Below are 8,078 nucleotides of genomic sequence, written 5' to 3'. Positions count from 1 at the left end.
ACATGCCTGATAAGGGCAATAGATAATTTCAACAGGTATAAAGAATTTGTTCATGCTGTGTTAGCTGTTTGAACGAAATGCTGTGGGAAATAGAAAGGGAGTTATAAAATAGCACACAAAGTTGCTGTGGAGGACTAACAACCCCCCCCCCAAAGGAAACATATATGTAAATGAAGAAATGTCAGGGTCTTAGCTTCAATTATTAATGAGTAAACACTGCCATGTTTTATATCGGTGTTTTGGACCGTGCAGCCCTCGCCGTTCAGGAGTCGCTCGCTGTCCTGAGCCTCGGACTTGTAGAGTCCGGCTGAGCTCAAAGAATTTCTACTTTGCTAAGCCGGGCTGGGGGCGCGCGAGGCTCTCGCGGCGCCTCCTGGCCGGAGATTGTGCGGCGGGTATACTCGGAGGTTTACGGCAGTGGGCGGGTCCCGGAGCCCCATGTGGTCCCGACATCATTGACATGGCGGAATCCCCCAGTAAACCCTCCTGCTAGTTATTTGAGTGGCGGCTGGAGGAGGAGGAGAGCGGCGGCGGCGGGAGCGGCTGCAGGATCCTACCGGGCTGCCTCTGGAAAGGCGTGGGAGACCCGGTGTCTGGCGCGCTGAGCCCGCGTTTCCGCCCAAGGAAGGTGAGGTATGCGGGGGCCAGGGCCGCGGCCCCAGGGGACCGGGACCCGCGCGCGGCTGCCGGTTCTCTGGAAAGCCCCGGCCTGACGCTGAGTCCGCCGAAGTGCGTCCCGGTCCCTGAGCGTTGCGGGCTCCCCGGCGAAAACTTGGCGCCAGAGTACTGCGCGCCCTGCGGCCGCCTGGCTCTCCGGGAATGCGGGACCCAGGAGGGGCGGCCCCTACCCCGCAGCGCGGCCACTGCCTGTCCTGCTCGCCGGGGTTTGGAGGAGGGAAAGAAACGGGTAGATTCCTCTTGGGAAAAGAATCTGGGCAGCGGCTCTCGGCCTCCTCCCCTCCCCAGCCCTCCCGGCAGATTTCGTCTGAGGAATCTGCTCCCCCTCCCGGAGTCTCCGCGGCAGGAACGCGGCAGGGAGGGGGAGGGCGGGCAGGAGGCCGAGGAATCTTCGACGTGTCACTTTCTGAGGCCGTAGAATTCCATATGGCGGAGGGAGGGGCGGGCGCGCGGAGCTGGGCTTCGAGTCAGAGCGGCCCCTCTGCGTCGCCGCGGCGGGCGGGGTCCTGGAGCCCCGCTTGCTCGCGGGGAGGGTCCTGAGCGCGCGCCTGCCCGGCCCCCCGCCCCCGGCCTGGCCTCTCCGGGACACTCCCCGCCTCGCCGCTGGCCACCTCAGTGCGCGCCACGTCCTCCCTCCCTGTCCTGCCCCCCGGGCTCCCCCCGAGCTGGGGGCGGTAACCGGCGGCCGCGGCCGGACTTGGCGAGCCGGGCGGCGGGGAGCTCGGGCGGGGGAGCGGGCGCGGCGGGAAGGATCGGGCGACCCGGTGTGTGGGCCAGCGGAGCTCCGGTCAGTCGGTCACCCCGAGGGGCGCCCCGACCAGGGGTGGGGCGGGCGGTGGGCGGAATCCGCGTCCGGAAGGGGCCTGCAGAGCCTGGAGGCCCGGCGGGCTGGCTGGGGCCGCGCGGACCGTCCGGTGCCCTCCGCGGGGCTGGGGCCGGCCGGCGTGGGAAGGGCCTGTCACTCCGGGCGGAGAGCGGGGCCTTGGGCTGTGCCCGCGCACTCCCCCAGGTCCGGGCCGTGGGAGCGCGAGGACCCGGGCCCGGCGGTGCCGGCGGGGAGGCCTCCGGAGAGCGCGGTGGGGCCGGAGCGTCCTGAGCCTCCACTCCCACCCTGCAGTCCCAGACGGGGGAAGCGATGACATTTGACCCCGACAGTGTCGTTCGCAGACTTCCTTAGAAGTTACAACATTTTAGTTTTTCCCCCCAGTTCAGCATTTTCTTTTAACGAAATTTAGAATTTGGCTCAATGGGCCGACATTGGGGCCCCAAATCCACACGTTTCTCTCCACCGCTGCTGGCTTCCAGTCCTTCCTCCTCCCTCCTAGGTTTAATCATATTTTGGACTGGGTGAGGTCTTTTGTTGGGTGGGCACCCGTGATTGCTCGTCTGTTTATTTTTTAATGTGCAACTAATTTGATTTGAATTTACTCCAATTTCCAGGCCTCGCTAGGGAAAGCTAAGGGAGAGGGAATATGCTCTTTTTTTCCTTTTCTTTCTTTCTTTCTTTCTTTTTTCTTTATAAGTGTGGCAAGAGGTGGGAGATTGGGAAAGGGCAGGCACAGTAGTTGTGGGCTGAGAATGGGAAGGAGGGACAGACCCGGAAGAAAAGGAATCTGCTCTGGATAACGCTTTTTCTTCTGCGGCTTCAGGCCTTGAGCATTTGTGCTGCTGGATTGCTTCTCCACGCCCAGGTTGAAACTCCGACCCTGGGGCCTGGGCAGCGCCCCACAGCAAATTGCAGCCCAGAGCCCTGGGTTTGTGCCTTTTGTGGGGGGCCCTTGGTTCCCCCTGATTGGAGGCTGACTCTGAAATTTACTGGATCAGTAAATTTCCCGGCTCCCTGGGAGCAGCTGTTAATGAGGGTGAAGTCTCTGGACGCCTTTCTGGCCTTGCAAGGGAACCTCACCCGCTAGGCTACAATTCTCACTTTGTTTCCATACCAGAGGGCACACACAGGCTGGCTAGGAACGAGGCATACCTGGTTAAAAAAAAATCGTTACAAAATTGTTTTTAAACTCACAGGTGCTCTTAAGGTTTTGGCTTAAAGGGTGTTAAGAGAAAAAAAAAATTCCTCTGTAAACATAGTGTTCATTTAAAAGATATGTTAAAACTGCAAGATCTCATCATGGAACAGGGGGTTGTAGTTTCTTATTACAGAATATACAATTTCAGAAAGATATTCCGGTAATCTTTTAAGACACTTTATAAATAGCTCACAGACTATTGGAGAGCCAGTCTTCCGGGGTTTCTGGATAAATGCTTCGGGATCTATTGGGAAAGCTTTAGGAGCCTAGGTAATAGTTTACTGAGTAGGAGTTTGTGCCCTCTTTGATCAACATTTTGTTTAACATGGTAGCATTTCATAGGGTTCTTGGAAGTTACCCAGAAGAACTTCCCGAACTCTTCACTTTAGGAAAATGAGCCCCAGGAAGGGGAAGTTGATGGTCAGTTAACATTATATACCAAAGTTCAATATAGGATTGTTATTAATAACTGTTCTTGGATATCTGATGTGTACTAAGCACTATTTCCTATGCTTTTAATACATTATCTCATTAAAATACCAATAACTTTCTTTCCATTTTGACCGTGTTATGCACACTTTACAAACAATGGCATTGAGATTCAAGCTACCAATAACCCGTCCAGTAGAATTTTCTTCAGGGATGGAAATGTTTCTATCTGTGCTAACATAGCGGCCACAAGGCACATAACTGAACATTTGAAATGTGGCTAGCAAAACTGTATTTTAAGTCTTGTTTACTTTTAATTATTTTAAACTTAAATTGCCACATGTTGCTAGTGGTTGCTATATTGGAGAGTGAAATGTAGAATTTTCTGACTCCCAAATCTTTTCAGATTTAACTGGGTCATATGCTTTTCAGGTCTTCCAGTTTACTTCTCTTTTTTCCACACTCTCAGAAACTACATTCAGTCCACAAATGGAATTTGAAGGTTGAGTTAGCTATAGGTCAACTTTGCTTTCTCACAGAGTGCATAAAATAAGTACATTTTCTGTTCATTACTTGGTTTTTTAAGAAATGCTTACATGTTAAAGTTAACTGAAAAATTTTTAATTGACATTTTCTTGTTTGGTTGAAGTAATTGCATGTAGGAATTGCTCAAAAAATTGTCAGAGCTTGTTGGTTATTTTAGTATAATAAAGGCAACATGAAAAGTATAATAGGCAACATGAAAAGTCATTAACAGAGAGTTGGAAAAATACGACCTCTTCCTATCCATATTCACTTGTTCACATATTTGGAAGGCAGTTTTCAAATAAGTTCCTAAGTATCAGGTAAACCATCGTTCACTTTTCCTTATGCAGCTGCAAAATTAATCTGAACAATTAAAATCATTCTTTTACTATCAAAGTATAAAATTCAAATATTAATTACTCTGGGTTCATGCATAAATTGGAAAGAATATGTGTAAGATAAAACAGACAGCAAGAAAGATTCTTTTGATGGTGAATGGTCAAATAGTTTTCTGATTAGTGAATTTAAATCTGTTGCATGTTTCATTTGTGTGAAGTGATACGAAGTCCACCTCGTGGTAGACTAAGAATTTTTTAATCTGCATTGGGTTTCATCCACAAATATCCAAGACTCAATATTGTATTTTTTTGGGGGGGAGGGACGTACTGCTTTCAGGAAAAGACAAATGATAGCGTAATATCTTTTTATTACAATTTTTAAAAAGTAGCATTAGGTTCAGTATAAACATATCTGAATCTGCTGTACCTTCATAGTTATAGTATTGTCCAGGGATAATAGTAGTTCCTAGTCTTGCCTGTAGAGTGTTATATGGTCCTAAAGGACCTATGCTGGTAAATCAGCTTCAGATTGTTCTGTGTTATTTTTGTGTTACATGAATTGCATTGCCTCCAACTCTTTGAAAATTGTTAATACAACTACAGTCAGGAATGAGACTGTTCAGAGAGCTACAACATCCCATTGTTCCCATTCCTGAACATTGAGAGCACTTAAGAATCAGGATAAGAACTGTGGTATAAATAGGATTACATGTCCTACTGATGGTGACAAATATTGGGAATATGATCTAACCCATGATGTATGGTTTGGTTTGTAGGATGTCAAAATGCTTAACACAAATAAGAAATTGACTATGATCTTAAAGATGTTGAAGGGTTGAGCAAAGATTGAGGGTCACATCTGATCCTCAGTTTGAAATCAGTATTTTGTCTGTCAGGGAGTGACTTTACTTTCTCGCTGAGTTTTAGATAAGCTGTTGAGTCTCTCTTAGTCTGGGTTTCTTCTTTTTTTTTTTTTTTTTTGAGACAGAGTCTCACTCACTAAGTTGCCCTCAGTAGAGTGCGGTGGTATCACAGCTCACAGCAACCTCAAACTATTGGGCTTAAGCGATTCCCTTGCCTCAGCCTCCCAAGTAGCTGGGACTACAGGCGCCCGCTACAGTGTCTGGCTGTGTTTTTTTAGAGACAAAGTCTAGCTCTGGCTCAGGTAATCCACCCAGCTCGACCTCCCAGAGTGCTGGGAATACAGGTGTGAGCCACTGCGCCAGGCCAGGGTTTCCTCTTTTTAATGTAAGGAGAAAACATAACCCATATCTTTTCAGATGGTTGTGAGAGGGATTAGTGAGCCAGTATTGGAAAGGGTTTGGCACAGCCTTATACAAACTTGATATTCATTGTATCAGCTGGTCCTATGATGCTGCTTTGCCTGTTTTCAAAGACTTCCAAATTATGCTTGGACAGTTTGAAAAATAACTTATTTTAGTCTTTCTGATCAGTAAAAAAGCTTCAAGCTTTGGATTGCTGTGTTTTATTTTTTCCCTATTCCTAATAGAGTAGTTGATTTCTGACTTCTCCAAAATTGTGCTCTATGTGAAATCATCCGTTATCCGTGTTTTGGGGAGGTTCCTCTGTAACTGGCCTAGCATTGCTGGAGTGGCCCAATTCTGGGTCAGTTTTGAGGTGGAGGGAAAGAGTGCAGTCTCTTACGGGAGCTTTCATTAGTAAATGATAGAGTCATAGGTTTTAGTCCTTGTAGGTTACAGCCAAGATGAAAATCATATTTTCAGTGTAGGGTAATCTTTGTAACCTACCTGCATTTTCTCTTTAGAAATCACAATTGCTCTTTCTTCATATTAATGAGGTTAATACATTGAGATTTTTGGGTGGTAAGATGTTATTTTCAAGTAAACCATAATTCTCATTCTTATAACTGTTGAGAGTGCACTTAGCTGGTTGAGGAGAAGCTTTGTTTTTAGTACTGAGTGTATGAATATAACGTATTCAAAATATTTTATAAGCACACTTATTTATTTTTTGCCTTAAAATATACAGTGTGGTATGGTATTACATGTCTTAAAGAGGCAGAGCATGCTTGAATTACGATGGTTAGATAGAGGCTGGCCTCTGTAGAGGTCAAGGGTGGGAGGGTGACTTGTTGGCACCTGAGCACATTTTTTTTTTTTTCTTTTTTCTAACCACCAGATGACCAGGAAGGTAGTTGAACACTTGTTAAGGGACAGGCGGAGAGAGTCCAGTGCTGCGCTCACCAGCGTTCTGTCTGTACTTGTCACTTCTTGATGGAGCCTGAAGTTACGCTGTGTGGGGGAGCAGAGATCAGGGATGTTTTTAGAGCCACCAGTGTAAATCAGAAAAGGTGGACTATAGTGGTCAACATCTACAGGTTGGGATGTTTCTCAATTTAAAAATGCGTCAGTTCTTGGATCGTTCCCTTCTTTGTTGTCGCCAGTTGAACTTTACAAGTTTAGTATGTTCTGTAAGGGCAGCATAGGAATTTGTAATGTCCTTGGCAATACTCATTGTGGGTTTAGGCTTTGGCTCCTAATATGTTTTGTTTTCATAATATTAAAGCTCTTTGTCAGTTTGAAATAATTAGAGATAGGGGGAAGATTTTAGTGAGATTTCAGTGTTTAAAATGCCTTGCATTAATGATTAATTTTAAAATTTAATTGTATTTCATTCATTTGTTTATTGACTCCAAATAAGTTCTTTGTTAATGGAATAGTCTACTCTGTTCTGATTGTTTTTTGGCAAAAGTAAGGCATTTTTCTATTCACGTACAGGGGTATTTTGCTCATATTTTCAGAATGCTGTGTGGAGAACAGTGCGTGCCACTGGGGCAGGATGGTCACAACTTTAATCCTTTGCTCCCCCCTTTTTTTATTTCTTATAGCATAACTGTGTACATTAATGCAATCATGGGGTACAGTGTGCTGTTTTCATGTACCTTTTGAAATACTCTCTCATCAAACTGGTCAAGATAACCTTCATGTCATTTTCTTAGTCATTGAGTTAAAACGTTCATACTCTGCTTTTAGAAAGATTCACTTGTACCCTTGTAAGATAAACCGTAGAGGTGACCCCGCTAATCTCCCTCCCTCCCCTTTTGCTCCCTTCTGAAATTGAGAAATGTTAAAATTGGAACACCTTTAGGATGCATTTAAAAACTAAATGTAAATTAGACTTTAATGCTTCTAAAATATATTAGAATTTAAGGATACATCCTTATTTTTACCCTGGTAGGAGTGATAAAGACTCTTATAAAGGCAGCCATTCAGAAAATATGACCTAAACTAAACTGATATAATACTAACAATTATGAAAGACTTTCTGTTCAAATAGTTGTCTGCACAGTAGTCCTTTTACATGAACAAATATAGTATGTTTTAGGGATTATTGAAGATTGTAAAATTCTAGGAAATAAAATTATTTAATTTATTCTTAAGGGATAAAACTGAAGATTCTCCTCAGCCTGTGAAAGATGGGTCTCTGCTAGAAATAAGTCTGGGATGTAACTAATTAAGAATTTGAAATGATCCAGGTCCTATAAACTTTCACTTCCTATTTTATATGAACAGGTTTTACTGTAAATATCACTAGTTTGAATAGGTCATAAGAGGAATATTTACCCAATTAAAAGAACAAACCACTTTTAAACACCTTGGGAAAATCAGTTTACTTGAAAGCAATGTAAAAATGCTGAACAGGTTGAAGCTGGTTCTGCTGATATAGGAGACCCTGGAAAGTTGGTCCTTTTTGTGCATTACCATGAAATAAATGTTGATTTATTCAGTGCTACTGTGTGAAGTAAGAATAGTTGACCAACAATAGTTAGAACTGTGTTACTGGCGTGCAGTGTAAATCACAACAGTAAGCAGTGTTGACCTGTCCCACCCCTTCCTACCCAGGCCCACCCCACCCCACGGTTAGATGCCAGCTCTGCTTGGAGTTTTTATGTTGACATTTGTTTTGCTACTTTTTAATTTCTTTTGTCACCTATAAGAATCCTTTTTTTTTTTTAGACAGAGCCTCAAGCTGTCCCCCTGGGTAGAGTGCTGTGGCATCACAGTTCACAGTAACCTCCAACTCCTGGGCTCAAGCGAGTCTC

General features: G+C 45.1%; 1 protein-coding gene across 2 annotated transcripts in view; it reads left to right on the top strand.

The window, feature by feature from the left end:
• Positions 1-460: 460 nt before the first annotated feature.
• The window catches only part of FNDC3B (fibronectin type III domain containing 3B), a 371,182-nt gene continuing 363,564 nt past the window's right edge, over positions 461-8,078 (top strand). The window contains exon 1 of one of the 2 annotated variants that reach the window (XM_023515748.1): positions 461-628. The gene's annotated coding sequence lies outside the window, so the exon portion shown is untranslated. Of the gene's footprint in view, positions 629-1,396; positions 1,466-8,078 lie in introns of those variants that run through there. The other variant, XM_003794293.3, reaches the window with a different exon arrangement.

The sequence above is a fragment of the Otolemur garnettii genome, unplaced genomic scaffold (assembly GCF_000181295.1).
Source record: "Otolemur garnettii isolate 467f Iridium unplaced genomic scaffold, OtoGar3 scaffold00078, whole genome shotgun sequence".
Lineage (NCBI taxonomy): Eukaryota > Metazoa > Chordata > Mammalia > Primates > Galagidae > Otolemur > Otolemur garnettii.
The sequence above is the reverse complement of the archived record's forward strand: the minus strand, read 5'-3'. Positions and strand labels throughout refer to the sequence as shown.